The sequence below is a fragment of the Brachycentrus maculatus genome, unplaced genomic scaffold, assembly GCF_059751285.1.
Source record: "Brachycentrus maculatus isolate JH-2025_06_01 unplaced genomic scaffold, ASM5975128v1 h1tg001026l, whole genome shotgun sequence".
Classification (NCBI taxonomy): Eukaryota; Metazoa; Arthropoda; class Insecta; order Trichoptera; family Brachycentridae; genus Brachycentrus; species Brachycentrus maculatus.
In genome coordinates this window covers 31,032-39,337 of record NW_028281738.1, presented here as the reverse complement: position 1 = coordinate 39,337, position 8,306 = coordinate 31,032, and the positions used below count along the sequence as shown (strand labels likewise).

The 8,306-nt window shown below is 30.8% G+C and overlaps 1 non-coding gene across 1 annotated transcript; it reads left to right on the top strand.

Annotated features, from left to right (window-relative positions):
* The first annotated feature begins 5,289 nt into the window (after positions 1-5,289).
* On the top strand, positions 5,290-5,395 carry LOC148299644 (U6 spliceosomal RNA). The gene has a single exon (XR_015839055.1). It is a non-coding gene; the product is annotated as a U6 spliceosomal RNA (small nuclear RNA).
* Positions 5,396-8,306: the final 2,911 nt, after the last annotated feature.

The window sequence follows — 8,306 nt, the reverse complement described above, 5'->3', positions numbered from 1 at the left end:
ATTTCATATTTCAACTAAAGTTGTTTGTTTTTACTGTCTTGGAGTTGAAAGGCAAATCGAAGTTTCCCTTTCCAACTTTTGCCATAGCACTGCTCAACATTCAAATTGAAAATACTTCAAAACTTTGGACGATTGTTACGTTCTTGAACTAAAAATAATGGCGTGTACTACAGTTTGAAATAGTCACATTAAAGTAATAACTTTTAATTGCCAGCAAAATACTTGTGCCAAAATTTGTATTTTTCTGTTTGTTTCCTGAATCTCACTCATTATAAAAGACACAAATAACATATTTCATTCAATATCACATATAGCTCACTCCTTTCAAGAACGTCATAAAACAAAAATCGAAAATTTTCAGTTATGCATGTTTTCGGAATGCCAAGAAAATAAACTATATCCCAGCAAAAGCGGCATATTTTTAACTTAATATTTACCCGCTACAGGGCAGAAAGTGTTGTTTTTGCATTTTGAAGAAAAGGTATTGTTTAATTTTTTTTTAAATATATTTAATTTTTTTACATATGGAGAAATAACCTTCAGGTTTTACCTAAAAAGATCTGTTGTACAGTAAAAAGTCAAGTAAGTGGCTTGATATTTATTTTTAATACATTGTATTATATTTTTTAAATTTAAAAACGTTCTCCTGAAAAATCAAGTTTTTTTTATATTTATGACGTTATTGAAAGGAATGAGCGATATCTTGTCTTCATACTTCTGAACGGAAACGTGTCATGGTATACGAAGATGCTTGTTCTCAAGCGTATGGTTATAAAAATTAAATAAATACTGCATTGATTAACTTATTATATGTGAGTGCACACGTGCAATAAGCTTTTTTACGATTTGATGAATCAGTAATTTTTTTAAGGAAATTGTTACTTTATATAATTGTCTAATCGTTTCTCTTCTCGTAGAAATTAGAATTTAAAATTAAAATACTGTATGACACCACTATGGAGTTTATTAATGTTAACACGACTAGTTTTGAGAGCTTATGATCCTCTCATCGACTAGCGAAATACAAACTATAACTTTATATGGGAAATAAAGGAAAATATGAGCTTTAGTTTGTATTTCTATAATTTAACTAAATGTGGTCTTATACCAGGGTTTTATTTTGATACTGAAATGAATAATCCTAGTATCCTATATCCTATATCAAACTGTATCTAAAAACATTTAAATTTTGAGGATAAACGTAAACGAGTTATAACTTATTTTAAGCATCTATACATTTCACAAAATAAATGAATTACATTTTTTTAATAAATATAATTTATTATAATAAATAATAATATTTTTTCACCATCTTCATCAATGCATTTTAAAATCAAATTTTGAAATTCAAAATTTTGTATTTTAGTGTGTGATATAGAAAGAATTTATCGTGTAAACCCCTTTAAAAAATACAATATAAATGGCAAAGGCTCAAAATGAAATGTCTTGAACGCATTCCCTTTGATAATTCAGTTCACCCTTATCGGAAAACTTCTCCTTTCCACATAATACTTGAATGCTCAAACTTTCGCCTTGCATGGAAATAAGTTACTCCAACAACTGTGATTTTCTAAATAAGAACATTCAAACATAGCACGTCAGAGTTGTGAATACGTATAGCTGTTTCGAGAACGGTCCTAATGTATTAGTGCACTTTAATAATTAGTCTCAATAAGCTGTGCGCAAGTTACAATGAGCATATGGAATATAAGTGCATCATGTTCTGAGAGTCGAAATGCGATCTCTCAGAAGAATGTGCGACAAAACGATGTATGATAGATGTGCGAATAGTGAAATAAGGAAGGAATGCAAACCTGAGATAAGCATTATCGATAAAATTAAGAAAGGTTGAGATGGTTTGGACATGTAGAACGAATGAGTGAGGAAAGAACGGTAAAACAAATTTATGAGGCGAATGTTAGTGGGAAAAGAAGCAGAGGAAGACCGAGAAAAACATGGCACGATCAGGTATGCCAAATACTTGAAAGTGGTCAGGTTAGGAGTCGGAACAATCGGCGGGTTTGTATGAGGAGATGCATGAACGTGGAAGAGGCGAAGAATGTGTGCAAGGACAGAGCGGTGTGGCGCTCTATTCTCTCTGCCTACCCCTGCGGGAAGCGGCGTTATGGCTAGTTAGTTTTTTTATGTTCAAGAAACGCAATGCATATCGGATATATCTAACAAAATATTTTCATTAATACCTGTTATATTAATAATAATATTACTGTTTTTTTTAATAAAGTTTTTAAAAAATCTACATAAATTTAATTTGACCAGCGACTAAGAAATGTCAGTAAAAACTTAAACCTAATTAATGTTTTCACATATTTGTATATGTTACAATGACTTTCATTTCGACATATTTTTTGTATTACTTATGTAGTTTTTTTAAGATTAATTTTTATTTTTCTCTGATCTTTTTTTTCTAAAACTTTTAAAGTTGTGTAACTCGTGCAGCAAGGACATGATTTGTTTGAAATTCCGTGTAAATACAGTTGACATTTTAATCAAATGGTAGTTTGAAGTTTTCAAAAGTAATATTTAAGTTATGGCATTTTCAAACGAATGTCATTCGTTCGAAAATGCCATAACTAGGCGAAACAATTGTCACAATATTAATTTTTACGTGTTTTTCAACAATAAAATACAACTTAGTAGACTCAAAAAATCTGCGTTTGATTTAACAATTATTGCATAAATGTATGATTTATGACATTATTTACTATTATTTTTTGACATCTCATCAAAGATGAAGAAGAATATGGAAGTCTGGGCATTTACGGGGCTGACGACCGTCATAGTCTGGTTTAAGTGATCACTTTACACACGTGTAACATTCATCAATTCTACCCATTATTGACAACCTCCCTACTAAAATTTTCGGAAGTTCTGGATATATGAACCAATTTAGAAACCTTGTTCTTGAATCACTAGAACTTCACTAGAGACATCTATTGGTGAGATGTAGATGTATGTTGTACATTATTTACTAATCATTATTTCTTATTTATTATTTCATATAAATTGTTGACTGTTTTTTTTATTTACTTTTTAATTTTATTTTTTGTTACTTAAGTTTATCCAAATCTTTTTCAAAAATTGTATTTGTCCTCTAAGGAGATATATTTTTTTATATCGACATATTAACATAGATGCAGAAAAACATAGAATTCTGGATATTTGCAGGACACATGACCAGTCATATGTTGGTTTAAGGGATCATTTTAAACACTTGTAACATTTAACATTCTACCTATGATTGACAACTACACAACTCAAATTTCGGAAGTTATATTTATGCTTCAATTGTGATATCAATATACAAAAAATAAAGCTTATAAGTCAGGAGAAATCTAGAATTTGTTAACGAAGATTAAGACACTGTCAAAATATTGTGATTCTTACTTTATGTCACATGCAAGCTTTTGGCACTATCGACGATTGAGATGAGTTGAGTTTTTTTAATTCCTTCTTTTAACAGTCATCGTACACCCGTGATATAAACGTAGATTTTTTAAGGTTTTTAATTATTTTGTTTTATATATTTATGGCAAACAATGAAAAACATATTACATTAAATGAAATACAGTTCGATACAAATTGTTTGAATGTTTTTCATCAATTAGATGAGAACACAACAAGATTACAGAAACAGTAAAGGTGCAGGTTAAATACATATATAAAAAGTAGAAATTTTGTTGTAAAAGGTTAATAACAATTAAAAGTAATGAAACAAAAAATATAGAAGTAAAAATTAAAAGTAAAATTAAATTATGCTACATAAGGTACAAAATTCAAGACTCCGCCTGATTGGTGAAATCAATTTCAAAATGATTTCACCAATCTGGTAAAAGACCTCTTGTATGTCTCCGTGCCATCATTAAAAATGTCGATTATTATTATTTTTTTAATGTTTAAAAAAAATCGTTTTGTTTTAAAACGGCAATTTCTTAATGTTAAATAGGACAAACAAACTTAATTAATTGCAATTTGAAAAGTTTGCAGCCGCGTACTGGTTGGCTGTAATAAAATTTTATTCATAACACTTCAATAAATTCTCTCATTTTGTTCCAAAATGACTGCAATTATATCCTCTGAACTTGTGGAATACACGACAAACCACTTAGCATACCGCAAACTCACTTCCATTATGTTAATTCAGACTAACACTACAAAATAAAAGACTTACTCCGACTGCCTTCAGTCTGTCAATTGTGTTTTTAATTATTTTAGTTTGATGGAAGTATGGACTTACCGCACAGTTTATTATACGCTATATTACATATCGCTCACTGTTTTCAACGTCACAAATCAAAAAACTGGATTTTTCAGGAGATCGTTTATAAAGTTTAAGAATATAATAAAATGTATTAAAAATAAATATCTAGCCAATTATTGAACTTTTTACTGTGCAACAGATCTTTTTAGGTAAAACCCGAAGGTTTTTTCTCCATTAGAAAAATATTTAGTATATGTAAAAAAAATATTAAACAATACTTTTTCTTCAAAATGCAAAAAAAAAACACTTTCTGCCCTGTAGCGGGTGAATACTAGGTTAAAAATATGCCGCTTTTGCTGGGATGTAGTACATTTTCTGGGCATTCCAAAAACACGCACAACTGAAAATTGACGATTTTTGATAAATGACGTTGTTGAAAGGAGTGAGCGATACGTTCATGTGTTCATATTTGACGTAAGCTTACATATCAGTATTGAAATATATCGTTTTGTTTTTCCACTCATTTTTTTTAATTCAAAATTGTTATAATTAGATTCATTCCATTTTTTATAAAATTTTTTGACATCTCAACACACATGAAGAAGAATATGGAAGTCTGAGAACTAACGTAAGGCTGGTTTAATTGATCACTTTATACACGTGTTACATTAAAAAAAATGTGTGAAAAATAAGTCCTGTAATTGGAAATATCCAGATTTGTGAATAAGTATTTGGACACACTCAAAATGTTGTTCATACCATTTTATATATTGTATCATAATGTATACACACGTATTTGCTTTGCATTTAAAGGATTTAGTTACACACACACACACACCCGCAAAGCCTCTGTTTTAGAGGCTTGTCTGCAAGTAGAATAGTGGGGATAGGGAAGGTTAATATGAAAAATACACCACAAAAACCCAGACCAATTGAAAATAAATTAATCTTGAATTCATCTGCAATTGGCGCGATTCAAACCCGCGATGCCAGTTTCACAGTCGATCGTTTACCTAACCAAGCCACAGCGCCTGTCATATAAAGAAATGCATGTGTTATTATCATCTTTGGTACTCGTTTCGGCAGTACATATACTAAAGTTGGAACGATACAGAGAAGATTAGCATGGCCATGTCAAAAAAAATTAATATATTTCTTAATAAATACCACTTTTTATTAAAATCTATTGTAACACGTGTTTCGATGCATTCCGCATCATTTTCAAACACCGAATGCATCAAAACACGTGTCACAGTAGACTTTAAGAAAAAGTGGTATTAACTAAGTAATATGATAATTATAAAAGGATAGATTTTGTCACAAAGTGACTGCCGAATCAATTAATGGAAAAAAAATATCACTCAATTAAGGGTGCATGGCCAATAAAAAATATATTATTGTGTTTGTTAATGTATCCTTTGTTACTGATTACAGTTATTTTTTCAGATCATCGAATCGTCCACCCACCCCAGCGAGCAGTAACCAGTAGCCGGGAACCACCCCCCTGACCGCACTGACTGTCTACAATCCGATAATTAATTACTGTCAATTCTGTATAGGAATTCAGACCAAATGTACATTGTACGTCCATTACATGTAAACACATTCACTGGTTGATTGCAATCAAACTAATTGTGTTGAACGTGAGTCGGGCGGAACCAATTCTTGGGTGACCAGGCCCGGACTGAGGAAGTACGACTTGCCACAGAACTGGAGGAGCGAGGGTGATAAGCGTGTAATCCAATTTGTACCCGGAAACTAATTTCTTGTTGTATTTAAAAAATATCTTACAAAGTACGTCCAAATTCATTTGTAAATGCAGTACGTGTGCAATGAAATGCTTAATCAAATAGACATTAACAATATTTCTTGACGTTTAAAAGAAATATTCTTGATTTGTGATGGGATGTGATTTGATTAAGAAATGTAAGTTATAATATTATATATGTAGATATACTCATGTACACAAAAAAATAAAAATATTTGAGAGAAAACCTGTAATTGGATTCTTTTTTTTTAAATTTATATTTATATTTTTTTATGGGTTACGTTGTTGTTGACATCATCAGATTCCTGGAAGGTTATACAAAACTCTAAGATATACACTAACCAGGCAGGGGTTATTAAAATTGACATAATGAATTTAAATTTAATAAATTCATTATATCATCATTAATTTTTTTCCACCTCCGAAGTGTAATGGTCAGCACGCTAGGCTACCGTTCTGGAGGTCCCGGGTTCGATTCCCAGGTGGGGTCAAATAAATATAAGTGTTTTTTCACTCCTTTATTTATTCAATATTATCCTGGGCTGGTACCTGAAGCGGAGGGCTAATCACCTTTCCTTCGTGTGTTTTCGATCAAGATAACACAGCGTTTATATTATGCAGTGCCCTATGCACCATTGGGGTGCAAATAAGGGCAAGGTTAGGGTATTATATTTATAATTATAATCACATTCATGTATATATACTTTAAATGTACTTTTATCAATAATATATACTTTTCATATGGAAATGGATTTTTCTTTATTAATTTCAATAATATATGGGTGAATCGGGAACCGTCGGTCAACAAAACCTTATAGTTTACAAATGTTTTCTAAGACAAAATCATTTAAGATTGAAGTTTTATCATGTCCTCTTTTTATAAAAATAAGACACCAAAGATATATAATTATGAAAAAAAAATATTATTTTCTTTAAAATTAAACTAAAGCAAAAACGTTTTTGAACTTAAAAAAGTAGAAGTGAAACAAATGCAAGCAAATCAGTTAAAAAATATTGATTAAAAAATTATTTTTCTAATACAACTCTGTAAATAACCGATGTTCGATAAACTGCATCTGTTGAACCCACTTTTGTGCACATAATTATTGAGAGCACTAAGAAATTTTACATTGTATCATTATCAGCCGTAATCTCGTACATACGCAATAAATTCAAACAATAATAAAAAAAAACTAGATAAAGACATACAAAATTCTAGTTTGAAATTAATTGGAAATCTTCTTTTAATAAAAACAAAGGCTGGTAGACACATGGCCAGCATTAAGTTTCACACATTTATTTATTAAATATTAAAATCAAACACAGGTTTTTAGAGTCTACTTAATTTCATTTTCTTATTAAAAACACATAAAAATTAAATTTGTGACAATTCTTTCGCCTCGTTACGGCATTTTCAAACTACTCACAGTAGTCAATGCCATGATAAGACGTAACTACTGTCACAAATTTTATTTCTATGTGATTTTAATATTTCATTTATGAATTAAAATGGAGTTAATTAAACACCAAATCTATAAATAAATTTCATAAATATTGGAATCAGTTTAATATATATTTTTTGTACTTTTATATTGTATTTGTCATACGAACCTAAGAGGCTTCACTTCAAGGAACACTACATCTTAACGTTTATAATAAAAAATAATAAATTATTCACATCATTAATAAATATTTATTTTGGTAAATCTTATTCTTCTTCTTCTTCTTCTTATAGGCCTTGCGGCCTGTTTTTAAAAGGGATTAGCCTCCTGCGACGTCGATTCCCAGCAATCGACCCATCTCTTTGGTGGTCTGCCCGGGAGTCGTCTACCATGGGGTTGGCCGTACAGTGCGATGTGGGGGAGTCTGGATGGTTCCATTCTCCTCACATGTGCATACCATTGTCTCCTTCGTTGCCTTCCCCACCTAACGACATCTTCGATCTCGCATATTTCCCTGATCCTGGCATTTCTGATTCTATTTCGAAGACCCTTGCCTGTTATGCTTCTAGAGTCTTATAATTTTGGTAAATACCACCATAATAAAAATTATATGTACCAAGTAAGGTCATAATAAAAAAGAATAGTTTTACCATAATGTGACTGCCAAATCATTTTATTTTAACAAAATACCCTAGTAACAACGTTGTCCCAAGCAAGATGTCTAATTACGTTTGGTGACATGCATTGATCTCCAATTGAACATATCGACAGTAAAGTCGTAGAGAGCTTTGGAAATTCGATAGTAACAGAAACAGCTGAGGGTGACTGGGCAAGGGAATAGTCTCCTACAAAATTAACCGACCAAATAAAGGAATTT